Source organism: Mirounga leonina, unplaced genomic scaffold, assembly GCF_011800145.1.
Source record: "Mirounga leonina isolate KUSES-001 unplaced genomic scaffold, KU_Mleo_1.0 Mir_174, whole genome shotgun sequence".
Taxonomy (NCBI): domain Eukaryota; kingdom Metazoa; phylum Chordata; class Mammalia; order Carnivora; family Phocidae; genus Mirounga; species Mirounga leonina.
The window spans coordinates 41,266,867-41,282,591 of record NW_023270451.1 but is presented as its reverse complement, the minus strand read 5'-3'; the positions used below and the strand labels follow the sequence as shown (position 1 = coordinate 41,282,591).

At 45.1% G+C, this 15,725-nt stretch overlaps 1 long non-coding RNA gene across 1 annotated transcript in view; it reads right to left on the bottom strand.

The window, feature by feature from the left end:
* The window catches only part of LOC118020885, a 98,918-nt gene that overhangs the window by 66,667 nt on the left and 16,526 nt on the right, over nt 1-15,725 (bottom strand). The window contains exon 2 of the long non-coding RNA XR_004682040.1: nt 9,394-9,524. This is a non-coding gene — a long non-coding RNA (uncharacterized LOC118020885). The remainder of the gene's footprint in view (nt 1-9,393; nt 9,525-15,725) is intronic.

Below are 15,725 nucleotides of genomic sequence, written 5' to 3'. Positions count from 1 at the left end.
GGATTGAGAGCATTGGGAGGGTCAAGGAGAAGCTGAGCAGGGAAGAAGATATTTTAGGAGTTAAAAGAAGAAAGCTGGATACCATTTTTGGATACTGGGTGAGGGAAGAGTTCCTGCTGCTTTGGGTTCTGTCTTCCGTGTCTGCCCTGGGGTAGGGGGGAGGCAGGTAAGACCTGGTGGGAAGTGTGCTGGGGAAGGGGCTGCTGGTGGTGCTGGGATGTCTACAAACCAGTTCGTCTCAAGAAATCCATTACTAACAATAAAACAGCAAAATTTGCAAGGGACCGGCCTTTCTCCCCATAAGTGAGAGTGGATTCAATATTATCTTTTTCCCTCACTTCACTTTTAATCACTTGTACACCAAGAGAGAAAAGTGACTTGAAAGTCAACACTCTGGGGATTCCAGGTGAGTTGACTAGGTCCCAAACCATCTGTCATTCATGTGAAAAATCAACTGTCACATGTGCTGGGGGCACAAGTTTTGGTTGAGATCCACTGCTCCCGGATATTTCTAGGAGGGAAGCCCAGAGGGGACTTTCTCTGCTGTCCAAGCTACCGTGTCCTGCTTGTAGCCAGTCCCAAATTCCCCTCAGGTTAGTAAACTCACAGAGTCAAGAAGAGAGGTTGTCTTCTCTTCTTTCTCTTCCTTTCTTTCCTCCTTGATACAGCAACATTTCTTTTTAGGGTCTACTCTGTGTCACACAGGCTCAGTTCCTGCCGGGAAGAGCTTGGAGTTCAACAAAAGGGAAGGTGGCATTATATGAGGAGATTGAAGGATTCTGCAAGGGATTGAGAGCATTGGGAGGGTCAAGGAGAAGCTGAGCAGGGAAGAAAGAGGACAAGGTTCTTGGGATGAGAGGCAGGGCATAAATTCATTACTGGTAAGACCTATCATTGGGTAGAAAGTCATGACAGCAGTTCTAGGAAGCACAAAGAATTGGGCTGATGATGAAGTTTCCAAAATAAATAGTCCTCGCCACCCCTCCCTTATGGAAGGAAGCTGCCTCTGTATCAACCATGGAAGGGCTGCTTTGGGACATTGTTCTCAGCTCCCCCTGGGGTCTTTGTCTCTGATGTAGCCACGTTTCAGAGGAAATGGAACTACCTTCATTTTGTTATATTTGAAAGTCAGTGTACTGCTGTGGAATGATACAGATCTCACGTAGGCATCCCTGAGTCTTGATTACCGGACTCATTTTATTCTCCCTTATGTGACCATTCATAGTTGACAGGTTTTCCTTTTCTTTTAGACTGTAAGTCTTGTGAAGGCAAAAGTAGTATCCCGTTTGTTTCTGTCCCCTAACAGTGCTTTGTGGTGCCAGACCCATCACAGGGACTCGAAAAACGTTTGAATGAATAGTATTAACAGAAAAACCTTTCTTTTGCTCTGTTAAAAATAATGCTACCTAGGGGCGCCTGGGTGGCTCAGTCGGTTAAGCGACTGCCTTCGGCTCGGGTCATGATCCTGGAGTCCCTGGATCGAGTCCCGCATCGGGCTCCCTGCTCGGCGGGGAGTCTGCTTCTCCCTCTGACCCTCCCCCCTCTCATGTGCTCTCTCTCTCTCATTCTCTCTGTCTCAAATAAATAAATAAAATCTTTTAAAAAAAAATAATAATGCTACCTAGTTTCTACTGACATGCTATCGATGTATCCTAAGAAACCGTCTCCTCAAATTATGGCTTCAACAATGGATCAAAAATCAATTGCCGAATAAGTTTCTTGGTAGAAAGCACTACACCCCCCCACACACACACACTCACTCTACAGCCATAAAAAAGTCATTTGTGAATTTAAGAACCACAGAATCACAATAGATAATCCATACTCAGTTATGATCTGTTTCTAAGGCCATGGAGAGCGTGAGTAAATGAAACACACAGATCACCTTCAAATCACACAAGCAACTAAGACTTCTTTTTTTTTTTTTGCTGCAAGAGCTGATAAGTGGAAAGTCTGCCAATTTGGGAGTTTTACCTTCTCCTGTTGTGCATATTTCTCCTTTCGGTGAAAGCAGGGAAGTCGCGGACAATGTAGTTTCCCATCAAATCTAAGAGGCCATTGGTCGGAGGACATGGAATCGTTTGGGTGCCACTGAGCAAAAAGGCATTGCCATGGAAACAGCCCAAATGCAGAGACAATAAGATGTTGAAAAATGCATGGCTCAGAATCTATGGAATACACATAATTCTGCCCCCCACTTGGCCCAGGGCTTTGTATATTATAGGTGGTCAATAAATATTTGTTGAAAGGATGAGTAAATAAAGGGGACAAGCAGAAATCCTCGGGTTCTAGGATGCCTAGAGTCAGCTTCTGAGAACAGTGGATCAGACCTCTTTTTGATGCTTTAAGTAATCACTGGGCAAGGACAGGGGCCGGCTCTCTGATTGCTGAAAACCAAACCAAACACAAAGAAGCAAAAAACTCGATTGCAGACGGCATCCCACTCATCTACCCCCAGAGGAGTCAGGCCTCGTGTGTTGTTCAGGAAGGAATAGTGAGTTTTTATCCCCAGGGGTTTTTTTCTTTGAATAATCAAAGAAGGGATAGCTGTGTGCAAGAATCACACTGAAGTGTGCAAGGGTGTGCAAATGAGTGTGTGTGTAGGTTAAGGAAGGCAGGTGCATATAAATACATAACCGAGAGTAAAAAATAGCTTGCTGGGTTTAACACGATCACCGGAAAACGGCACACACACGTGACTGAGCCTTCACGTCTCAGAAATGCAGCTTGCAACTCTGTGTCTCCTCTCCATGATAAATATGGGCAATATTAATGTCATCTTCTAAGCCCCCAAAAATATAGCTGACTCTGTTCAACAGAGCTGGTCAGCCTGCAGCAGGTAAATCATCTCCAGATCAGAACTCCATGTACACATAATCTTCAGAGCATTTGCAAAGTCTGGGGGCATGGAGGACAGATCTGGAATATTGATGTGACTCATCGCTTGTCTTACTTGAGCGTGTGTGCGTGTGTTCTCTTCCACCAGTAATAAGGAGATATTTTCTGACATGGACCTCCTCATGAACTGGCTTTTAGTTCACCTTTTCAGGGGTCCTGCTAGAGAACCAAGAAGTCATTTTAATTAAGAGGAGAATTCAATTTTTGTAACACTGACCTGCCTTCCGAAATACTCTTTTTTTTCGTGCACATCTAATGCTTGTGCGAGGCTCTCCTAAGATCGTTTCTGTTTTCAAGAGGACACTGCATGCGTCTGTCTCACTATTTTCATCCAGCAGAGTCAGGCTGGAGTGGAACAATTTGGTCGGTGTTAGCCTCAGTCACAGAAGGACTTAAATAAAGAATTTAACACTGAATGTGATTCCAGAGGTTATTTCCCGAGGATCCGGCACAGGCTTTTGAACGGAGTACCTGCCTGAGTAACATTCAGTAAGTGAAGGGATGAATGACTGACCTTGAGAAGCAGACATCTGCCGCCGCAGGGCCACAGGCAAAGGCCGTGGAGGGTATTGCAGGGGGGCTTCCCGCAATGTGTTCTGAACACTGCAGAGAAGTGCTGTGTGTGAGAAGGGGTTCCTATTCAAACAGGGTGAGGAGTGGTGGATTTCATGGGGGCTTTTCAAACTCTTGCGCTTGTGTCTCCCCTGAAAGAATTTTGAAACTTGTGTACCCTTGTCACACTGTTAGGCAGGCATCTAAATAGTTTCATCCCAAATTATAGCAGTTACAGAGGACATAATGTCTGGCATGTTTTAAATATTGACATTAAAAAACAAAACTGTTACATTATCCTTTTTTTTTAAGATTTTACTTATTTATTTATTGAGAGAGAGAGCACGCACACATACACACACACACACACATATGTGTGGGTGGGGGAGGGGCAGAGGGAGCGAGAGAGTCCCAAGCAGACTCTGCTGAGCCCAGGGCCAGACATGGGGCTCAATCCCAGGACCCTGAGATCATGACCTGAGTCAAAATCAAGAGTCGGACACTTAACTGACTGAGCCACCCAGGTGCCCCTACATTATCCTTTTAAATGTATCCACAGAATCTAAGAACCAGAGCAGGTGATACCCAGCTCACTACTTTTTTTTTTAATATAGAAAGAAACTCTTGAAATTTTATATTTCTTTATTTTCCTAAGTTTTCATAATTCATTTATTTTCTACTCATCTTTCATAATTTCATCCTAATAGAAAGTATTTTTATGCTTAAAAGTCATATTATTGAACACTCTATTTTACTGTTTTGTAACAAAAATACATTTGTGATTTGAAGTGGATATTTTTATTCATTCTGCCTATAATGCTATATTTTTAAAAATTCTACCATTGATATTTAACCAGTAACAATCTATTCTTATAAACTTTCCTTTAAATTATTAAACACAAAAAGTAAGTTACTGAATATTCACCTTCTAATGAGATGGGAGAGGTTTTTGGTTTAATCAGAATTCAAATAAGGTCTATACATGGCAATAGTTTGATGTGTCTCTTAAGTCTCTTTCAGTCTTTAAATCTCAACTTCTCTCTCTCTCCAATTTATTAACAATATCAGGTCCCTTTTCCCTGAATTTCCTGTAAATTATTAGTTAAATCTAGAAGTTTGACCAGATTCAAGTTCGACTTTTTGGCAACAATGTTTTATTTTAGCTAACGATACTTCACTTGTGTACCTTTCCTAAGGTTTTAAATTTCAGTGTGTATCTGCCTTTCTATGCAAGCTACAGAGGCGGGTAAGCACACATCCTCATATCAAAAAGATGGAAGATAATGATATCATATAGAATTCAGATAGATGATCCCTGGCAAAGGGAAATTGAGGCAACCCATTAAGGGCAAGGCCATGAAGCACGCAGATCATGTGATGGAAGGTTTTGTCATCCCACAAAGAACCTATCCAGCTGAGCTGAGGGCAGAGAGTAGGGGGACAGGGTCATGGAAGAAAGCAGCTGTGATCACCAAGCAGGGCTTCCTGACCAACTACAGACGTGGGGATGGAGGTAGGGCCTCTCGTCTACTTCTAGCTGTATGTTTCCCCAAGTCTGAGAAGTAATGAAGCAGAAGGGGACCCTTAGAAGTATAATGAATGGTGGCATTGCCATCCCAAGTCCACAGAGTAGTCATATTATGGGGTGGTATGGCATAGAAAACATATCTGGTGTGGGCATGGGCTCATCTACCAGAATCTCCTCAACAGCTTGAGTTTCAGACATGTCTGTTGTCTTAAATGCACACATCTCTCAAGACAAATGAACACTTCTCTCAGATCGTACAACCGACTGCTTTAAGAAGAGCAAAAACATTTTCTGGACCATAACTTGAGAGATACTCTATCTCTATGGGTTCCATAAGCCATATTGCTTGGTTCTTTCCTTCATATCCCTTCTTCCACACATACTTCCTCCTCTTTGGGCCTCTGGTGGCCATTCTCTAAGTTTTCAAGAGAAAATTTGAAGATTTCTATTTTAATAAGGATTGTTGTGTACCTAGCTGAATGTCCTTGATCTCCTGCTAGTTCAGCCTTATAAAAGTTTCAAAAGCCATCCCCACATTGCACAAGAGATCACAGAACCTACAGAGAATATCAATGTGTGGATATATAAACTACACCCATTTTTCAACTATTTGGATAAAATGGTCTGTGGCAAGAGAAGATAAAGGAGGAAGAGTGGAAAGGGAGATGGGGGTCGACAAGAAGTGAGCCAGACAAAGGGAGACAGAATTTGCGGTTAGATGCAGTAGATGATCCTTATTCCTTTGACACATTTCTTCCACAGGCAGTTGAATGATTTTGGTGTCTGACTTCAAGGGAAGGGCTGAGTCTCCGGGTGCTCTGGTGTTTCCAGCAGCCAGGTTGGGTCAAGGACGGACATTCAGGAGGCCCCCGAGGGGTCTAACTTGAAGTGCTCAAGACTAGCTCTCCAGTGCTGCCTGGTGCCTTCACCACACTTGGCCTCACTGCCTGAAATTCCACGATAGGAAATTACCCTTTGGAGCAATGAGTGCCCTGGGTTATAATGCTAAAGCCTTAAGAAAAGTACTGTGGCAAAGTCTCACCGCTGCCTATACCTGCCCCCCAACTAGGAGGTGAGACCCGGGGCCAGAAGAGTAGAAAAGTGGAGGGTCATTTGGGCTATAGGCCTCTTGTTTCGAGGCGACGTCAGGACAGGCCCATCATGAGCTGTGTGAGAGCACAAGAGCCTGGGTGGAGGCAGGGCTCTGAGGAGGAGGCCGCCAGAGAGACAGAGGACCAAGCCCCACCAGCTCTGAGCAGATACTCTGGACCGGAGAGCTTAGGACATGGATCATCTTCTCTTTGTCATCAAAGACACCTCTGTGAGGTGACACAGAGGTTGCTTAGCTTTCGAATGAGTTAATTAAATAAAGTAAATAAACCAAGAATCTAATAGAATATCAAAAAAATGAAGAAATTGAAATACATTATCTCAAGACTTTCCCAATAGGATGAACACTGTTATTTCACAGAAGAAAGAAATTTCTTGCCCTTTCTTCTTGCCCTTGATAATTTTAAAAGAACAAGAGCCTACCATCTTTGAATAAGTGACATTGCTTCCCAAGAAAGGACATTCACAAATTTAGAAGTGCACACACACACATTATTTTTGTGGGTCTGTGAAAGCTTTGTTATGAACTGACATTTGAAACAACTGGCTTAGAGAACATAGTTATCAATCACAGTTTCTGAACACATCCCATAAAACGATGTAGAAGTGTGTCAGAATTATATGTATGAAATATATGTCGTCTATAGAACTTAAGGACTATCTCCTAGGAGTCTCCTTAGTAAAATTGCCATTGCTTCTTACTGTGGTAATACTGCAATGTGTGTTATTATAAGTCATAAAAAGTGGTTTATTATTCAATAATAAACTCATAATATTCATGATATTTGGCTCATAATATTCAGCTAGAGCCCTTGCTCCAATATGGTAGGAAAGTCAGGTTAAGGTGAAGCTGAGGAAGATACCCTTAGCCCGAATACCACCTGACCCCGGGGGGAGGGGCTGGCCCTTTCTTTGTGTCCTTTCTTCCTGCCCTGGTCCACAGAGGAGGCAGATTCATACCCGGCCCACTGGGGAGTTGGTTGCTCTGTCGTCCATCACCTGTGCCCTAAGGAGTGATTACAACATCAGAAAATGGGCTAGGACGGTGCTCAGCTGGGGAAGTAAGAAACCCTGAGTTCATGTAATGAGTGTTCTGTTGAGAGCGTGCAGAAGATCCAGCCCCTTGCCATGGTCAGGCCCACCATGGCCCATGGAGCCACCCAGCAGCCCACACGGGCGGTGTGACTGCACTCCCCATTTCGTGCTGCAACAAAATGACTCTCTCTCTTCCCCTGGGGCCTGAGCTACAGAGTTCTGGGCTGTGCCTGAGGGCCACTGACGTGTGCGCTTAGTGGTACAAAGGAGTACACAATGCTCTGAAGTGGGGAGAGCTAGTCGCAGAGGCTGTGTGGCCTCCCCATGTCTTGTTAAGGAAATGTTCCAGGCCCAAGGCCCATTCTTCTGTGGCTGAGCAGGGGTTGAAAGACAACATGCACAAGACTGCCTTTCCCAACTCTACATTCTGAGGAGTAGCAGAAATGAAGCTCAGAAAGTCAGAAGGGGCAGGATCATAGCAGGCCTCCTGTTGCAAAGTGAGGGCTTTGAGCATCCTTCTGTAATCAACGTGGCAGCTCAGAGACTCCTTAGGACAGAGGAACACTGTGGTTAGATCAGGGACTCTTGAGCCAGGCTCCCTGGGTTTGAGTCCTAGCTCTGCTGCTTAGTACTATGTGACCCTGGACAAATCATTTAACCTCTCTGTGCCTCAGTTTCCTCCTTCTATGAAATGAGAAGAATAGCAAGTCCCAGTGTCTGAGTCTTTCATGGGGATTAAATGAGACAGTAAGTAAAGTGCCTGGAAGGGTGCCAGCCCCTTGTAACAACGTGTTATTGGAAGGAATTTAAGGACTGGGTCACATGATATACCATGGCTCGCTGCTTGGCAAGCCACCTTCTGCTTCTCAGACTCAGTGGCTTCCTCTACAAAAGGAAGAGATTAAATGAGATGCTCTCAGGCCTTGTGGCTCTGATATTCTCTGGCTGTAGTTGCAACACAGGGACAGGCTTGCATTTGAACTTCAAAATGGGCCTCAGTCCCTCACCTGGCCCCATTTGAAGGTGGAAGACTGACAGCCCAAATGGAAACAAAGCTCTTTAAGCAAAAGAGCTCACCTGACTGTCAAGTGTGATCCAAAGAACTCTCATGAGGAGCCATTTTCCGCGTCTCAGGAAAAAGAAAGCAAAGCTGTCTGATAGCTTGTGAATTTACACAAACCAGGTCGCCTCCCGCCCCGCTTTTTGAACATCTCGAACCAAATGAATTCCCCATGTCAGCAGAATTTTACATATGTTATGCACAAACACATCACTGGAACGCAAGGAAAGACATAAATAATGCAAATGGAGCATCCATCTTAGCCCTGGCCAGATGAGGCGGGGGTGGGGGCCACAATTAGCTCGCGGAGCCCCGACAATGGCCTCGGTGGCAGTCCATTTGTGAGGCAGAGATACAGAGCCTGCCAAAGGGGAGAGACCGGGAAGCACTGGGCCGGCCGTGATACCAGGTAGGGAGTGAGAAGCAGAGACTCGGAGAGTGGGACAGAGAGAAGGTGTGCACAGGGAAGGGCCCTCGCTGGCATGGAGTGAGGACAAAAGATGGGAGCACCACCCTCTGAATCCTCACCATGGCATTTCGATCAAGCTGTTGATTTGGCTTGAGCTGAAATTACAAAGGACTGTGAATTATATGTGGCAAATTGTCTGGGCCGGTCCCTTAGCAGATGGGAAAACCGTGGTGGCAAATGAAATTAGCAGCCGCCTCGTGGAACGAGCCCCTGCACCTTTGCTCCTTGGTGCTCGCAGAGTCTGTGTGGCCTATAAACAACGGGACCACCACTGGGAGGTTTTTTTTTTTTCCATTGTGAACAAAACCACCCTAAGAAACAACAACAAACCCCCCCCAAAACATGAAACAATAAACTTTTCTCTTTTGCAGATTTAAGAGACAAATTCCCTTTTCCAAGAAATTGCCAACCGGTTTTAACTCTTGGAGGCTTGCATTGGAGTAAGTGTGAGACAAGGCTGCCAGATTTCTCCTTCCCTCACTCACAGCCCACACTGAGCACCATGAACTCTATTATCCCCTCTAGAGAGTTCTGCACTGGGCACAGATAGAACAGCGGAAAGGAGAGAAAATCAGCTGTCCCGGGAGTGAAGCCTGCTCCCTGCTCCTTTCCTCCCAAAACTAGTGGTTTCTGTTGAAATAGCAGCTAACCACCGTTCCTTGGAGGGTTCCCACTGAGCCACAGAGCTCAGGGAGCTCCACGCAGCCAGCACAGCAAAAACCCAGAGACAACGGCACTCACCAAACAGCAGGAGGAAGGCAGATGGGGAGCTCTCAGAAATCACGCTCCCTTGATTAGCAGGCTTCTGGGGAGTCAGCAAGGATTTCCATAAAGTCTGGGCTTTTTGGAAATCAGTTCACTAGGCTTGTATCCTAGGGGGAGACATAACCCAGCAGACAGATACTCAAAATCATAATAATCATTAAAACAACCATAATAATAATGATAATAACACTAGTTACAATCCTAAATACAAGTGTAATAAAAGCTAGTACTTATTTAATGCTTACTATGTGCCCACCACTGAGTTAAGCACTTTACATGCATTTTCTCACTTAATCCTTAAATAAGACTTTGAGGTCGATACTATTATTAGTGTCATTTTAGAGGTGATGAATGGTGGTGTAGAGAAAAGAAATGTCTTGCAAAGGTCACGGTGGTGGATTGATTGCCAAAGTGATCACCATTCTTCACGCTTCCCAGGATCCACACTCCGCACACACTCTGCAATGTGATTTTGCAGCTTTCGACTGCTTTCATGGCTTGCTTTTGGCCATTAGAATGAGGTTCTGCTGATAGTGTCCTGATGCTGAGCCTGGACCTCCAACACTTCCTTCTACTCTTTCTCTTGGAACTCAGGTGAGCCGTCCAATGAGCCAGCCCAGAAAAGCCTGCTGGAGGATGAGGGGCTACGTGGAACAGAGATAAGCCATCTCAGCTGAGACCAACCTACCCCAGCCAGCCTCCTGAAGATGCTTGGAAGAGTCCAGATGAGCTCAGATGAGCCTGGCCCAGATTAGTAGAACCACCAAGCTGATCTGCTGACCAGTGAGCAATAATAAATGGTTGTTGTTTTAAGCCACGAAGTTTGGGGGTGGTTGTTACATAGTAATTAACAACTGAAACAATGGCCTAAGTAATACTGGCATTCCAAACCAGGTTTCTTTACTCCATAAAATCCTCTGCCTTTTAATTGCTGATTTCTAGTGACATACGCCCAAGTTCCCTACCTCACTCACCAACATCATCTTCCCCAATTCTACCTTTCTCTTTCCAGTAGGTTCTAGTAGCAAACATTCCTGATTGCTGGTGAAGGAGTTGGGAATCTTGATTGAAAAAGCCAGCAATGGTGACTGCAATCTTTTCATTGGCCATTGAACAGGAGGGAACGTGTGATCCATTTCTGACGATGAGACAGAAGGGTGAGCCAACTGAAGGGCTGTGGGGACAGATTTCCTTTTTTCTGAGGATAAAAACACCAGAACATACAATCTTTTTCTGATTTTGTTTGCTGCCCACCATCTTGCAACAATGAGAGGGGTCCACCTGAGGCTGAAGCCAACTGAATACGGCAGAACACGGACACTGAGGTCACTGTGATCACTCAGACAATGAGACAGAAACATGCTTGGGATCCATAGTGTTTTTCCTTTGAATTTTCCCTTTTGTTTCAGCCAGTTTGATTTTTTTTTTACTAGTAGCTGAAAGTATCCTAATGGATAGAGTTCCAATCACCAGATAAAAGGATCCAGCCATCTGGTTGTTGAGTCCTGTGTTCCTACAAAAACCAAAGTCCAGAGGACGCTGAAGCTGATTCCCAGGAGGCAGACCTCAATTTGTGGGAGCCCTGTATTTCTGACCCATATCTACTCCTTTGGGCTGACATTAGCAGTAAGCGGCTGTCTTGGCACTCAGAGAAGGATGGCTGCAGGATGGGGGTAAAGGGACAAGACTTGGGGAAAGTTCTGGGGAGCATGGCTGAAGTGTGGCCAGACATCAAAGGCCGCAACAGATGTTCCATGCATGTTCAGATGCTGACCAATCAAAACATAGGGCCACTGCGGTGCTGGGGCAGGGGAAGTTTGGGGATCATGGGGAAGTTGGGGGCCACTACATGGGAAGGATCCTTGAGGAGGGGTCAGGGCAGAAAAGGTAGAAGATGGATACTATGGGGCAGGTGGATCGGCAGTCAGGACAGCATGTGTTCATCCGTTTGGACTTATTTGCCGAAATTTTAACAACTTGTTCAGTCATACTGAGGCATGCCAGACAATTCTATTCTAATACGTACTACATTCTATGTGCTTCTGTCTACTCTGTCAGCTTGTGGACCCCAGAGGCCAGAGGCGCTGTGATACTCATTTGCATATCCCTAGCACAGAGGCCATCTCAACACAGCTGGGTGAATTGAACAGAATCAACAATATAAACCCCCAAGACCCATTCTCTCCATCTAGTCCAGATTCTGAAAAAAGGAGAATCTGACTGGTCACAGCCATTTTCCTCTGAAACAATTATTTCTTTGGAGCAGAGTTATGGAGAGTTAAGGTGACCTCTGACGGTTCGACCTCCTTTGCCCTGAGATAGCTCAAGATTAAACTGTCTCACTGAGGACAGCAGATGGCAGAGGGAGCTGGGGGGAGAGGGCAGCCCCCTGTGTCTTGCAAGCCGTGGAGCACGCTGTGCCTCCATCATCATTAGTGATTCAACAGTTCTCATTTGACTGAGAAAGAGTGCAAAACTCTGCTCCAGACAACCTTGCCCTGGGAACTCCTCGAATAAGCCAGGAATCCCAGGACGCGGACACTGTCTGGTTCTTGGAGGCACTGCTGGGTCCTATTCATCTTTCTTTTCCCCAACACCAATCATGGCAGGGGCCCCCGGGCCAGCTGCTGGAAGCCCGAGTGGGGGAGTGAATGAATGAGGGCACCCTCCTTTGCAAGTAGTTTTGAAATACAGACATGAGATGAACTTTGGAATCATAGTAATTTGGGTTCACATCCAGGTTTTGTCACATAACGGCTACTGACTTCAGGCAAACACCTTAGCTTAGGTAAAGTTTTGTTGCTCATGTACAAATAGATATAATAAAGCCAAGGTCAAGGCCTCACGACTCACATCGGGTGCCTAGGACAACACTCGGCAGTGCTCGATGAACTGCAGCTACTCCCCTTCTGTCTTTGTTTTCTTTTTTTTCTTCATTTCATCTTTGTTTTAATATTATTATTACTGCCATTATTACTATTATGCTTAAACTCACTAAGCGACACCCTCTGCATGTATTAGAACTGCCTGGATTGAGTTTTTTTCCCACCTAAATAATGTCCGGATAAATCAGCATACATGTCTTCTCTGAACAGTCTTTGTTGTCCTTTTATAGCCATTTCACTCGCATCCACTAAGTAGGAAGTGCTGGTGGAAACCAGCCCAAGAAAGCATGTAACGTGCACCTACTTCCATTGATGTTCTCCCTCATAATTTTCACTGGGTACTTAACGGTTTGCTGGGCACAGTGCAAAACTCCTTATTATTCTTCTCTCTTTCCTAATCTCTACCACAACAAGGAGGTGGATATCAAGGTAATCTTCAATTTACAGATGAGGAGACAGAGGCTCAGAGAGGTTAAATGAGATGAAGGGGCTGAGAGTAGCAGAGCCAGGATCACCACGTGGAGGTTGCCCATTTCCGGCCATGCCTTCCTCCCCTGAGGTGTGGCACACTTTCGGTTTTGAGCCATCAGCTCCACCCCTAACTCCAATGAGTGACTCTAATTGGTTTAAACCAACCACAGAAGTCCTATCCTTTTTGCATGGCGATTGGCTCAGGTAAACCAGACCATAGCCAATCAGTTCAGGGCATATCCCCTAGCCAATGATATTGAAGTGACTGACTTTGCCTGCACTGGCTGTGAGAACCAGTTCTCCCTTTTCTTCTTCTGAGGGCTTCTCATGAGGAAGCCCGATGGCAACCTCCAGCCAGTCTTGCAGCCTTGAGGGGAATTAGGGAATCAGTTTGAGGACGAAACTGAAACAGTAGGGTAGAGAGAAGAGGCACTGATGTCCTTGAGCCCCTAGAACAGTCGACTCAGAAGCCTGCTCTGCCTCTTGGACCAATATGAGCCACTAAATTTCCTTTGCTCTTATCTCAGTTCGACGTGGTTTTTCTGTTACTTGTAATCAAAAGCATTCTAAATGATACGGCAGGCATCAAGCCCAGATCTGACCCGTGACCGGTGCATACCCCCCACATTACAGTCCTTTCTGCTTCTCTGGGTCATCATCCTGAAACTCACATCTTTATCAGCAGCCTGGTAGTCTCTCTGTGTCTCAGCCAGTCTGCAGCATTTCTGGGGCAGTTAATTTTCCGGCCCCAAGGACAAGGCCCGGGGAGGTAGCTGGTGATGTAAGGTCACTCTTTCAAATGAGTGACTGGAGGCCATTATAACAAAGCTGATGGCTACTTCTGGATACAGGGTAATGAAAGTCTCTTCTTGGGGTGACTCCAGCCAAGGAGGGCTTTAGAGAAGGGCAGACTTCAGTGGGGACTAGAAAAGCAAATAGCCAGCTGCAGTGCATGCTTATCAGGCCCTGATGTATTGAACATGGAAAAATGCTAACCTCCTCTAACTACAGTCTAATTTGTGCAAGTGCTTAGAAAGAACACTGAATTTATCAGAGCTTGAAGTGCAAAATATTAAAAAATAAATCACTGCTAGTAAAATCGTAAAGCTATCAGGAGATCTATTTGAAAAGACAGTTAGCAAAGTCAATTTGAGACACATTCATCAAGCTTTGAAATCATGGAGGCCTCATCACATGGGTTTCCGTCTTGCCCGCCCAAGAGGATCCTAGAATTTAAGGCCAAGAACAGCTGAATCCTGACAGAAATCAGATCATTGGAAATTTTAATAAAAATGTTTGAAGAGGTAAAAGAAAATGCCAGCCCAAGTAGCTGAGATAAAAGGATGATTTTTTGTTTTCCCTTTTCCCTAGGGTGCACCCATGATGGGGATTGCTCTTGGTCTCCATCCGCAGATATAGTCATACCCAAGCTGCTAAGCCCAAGTATGAAGTCAATTTTTCAGACCTGGGATCAGGTGACTCTGTGACCGTAAAGAATTACCAGTGCTGGGTCTTGAGTCTTCTTGGCTGTCTGCAATTGAGGGACCCATAGTGATCTCACCTGGAAGCATCCAACCTTCCTTCTTACCTAGTTTCACGCTTGTAGAGGGTTGGAAATCCTAACTTCTGACTGGTCAGTTTCTTTTTCCAGGCCTCCAGCCTCAAAAAAGCCTGATCTCCTTGGCCCCTGAGCTGACCCACTCCACTGGTGTGTGGTGTCACACCCAAAACAGCCTTGTCTGTTTCCTCTGGGCCTCCCTAGGCAGAGGGCACCAGGCTGAGACGTGGCCTCCTCCTCCTCCCACCTGCCCCAAACTGTGTGAGAAGGAATGCCCTGACTCATTTGTGTATTAACCACTTTTTAAAAAATGAGGCAGTATGGTGTGATGGTTTAGAGAGTGGTGCTTCTCAAACTACATATGGTGAACAGCCTGGGTTTTTCTTTTCAATCTATTACAGAATAAAATATGGGCTCCCTGTGCATATCTAGCATGTAGCTTGTACACATGTGACTCACAATGTAAAGCTGACAGCCTGGAGCTCATCTCTACCCTATTCAGTGAGATAGGCCCACTGATCATGTACTTGGATGTCACGGCAATGTCAAATTATAAAAGATTCCCACTGCTTTCTTTCAGTTCCTGTACTCATCTTGTTGCAGACTAGCAATGAAGAGTTCACATCTGAAGTTGGCATTTTGAGTAACATTTATTTATAATAATGTTTCTCAAAATCTCGTCCCTGGACCAGCAGCACCAGCGTCACCTGGGAACTTGCTACAAATGCAAGTTCTCAATCTCCCTTCCAGACCTCAAGAACCAGAAACCCTGGGGATGGAGTCCACAAATCTGGACTTTTACCAGCCTTCTGGGTGGTTGTGAGGATGCCACACAGTTGGACAGGAGAAAAAGCTAACAACAGAAGCTAGGTTAGGAGATTTCCTTGATTAGAGCCTTAAGTATCATTCCAAGAAAATGGTTAGGTCTGTCTCAGTGACTACTGAGCTCAGTTCTTTTTTTAAGCTTTGAAATGTATTTGCCCTGAAGTCAATGAGTAGTGCATTCCACAGAAATATATTCTCATCTTAACCAAATGCACAATTTGGATTTCCAACGTTAATCTTTAATAGATTTAAGAGTGAATGAGATTTTCCATTTTACAGCTTCTCCTCACTGCACTCCTATCTTTTGCACCAGTTTCCAGCAACCCTTCAATAGCACACACAGAAATGCTCAGCAGGAAGGAAGATTAGGAGAGGGTTGACAAGACTCCCCGAGAGCAAGGATCGTGGAGCCCTTGTTCATGTGTCCACAGGGCCTGGCTCATTATAGATGCTCAGTGGATCTTAAGGGAATGGGTGAGTAGATGAATGGACAAATGGAAAAGTGAAATTTGATGAGCTAGAACTTTGTAAAAGGATGTTCTGATTAATTGGCTTTCTGATTAATTGGC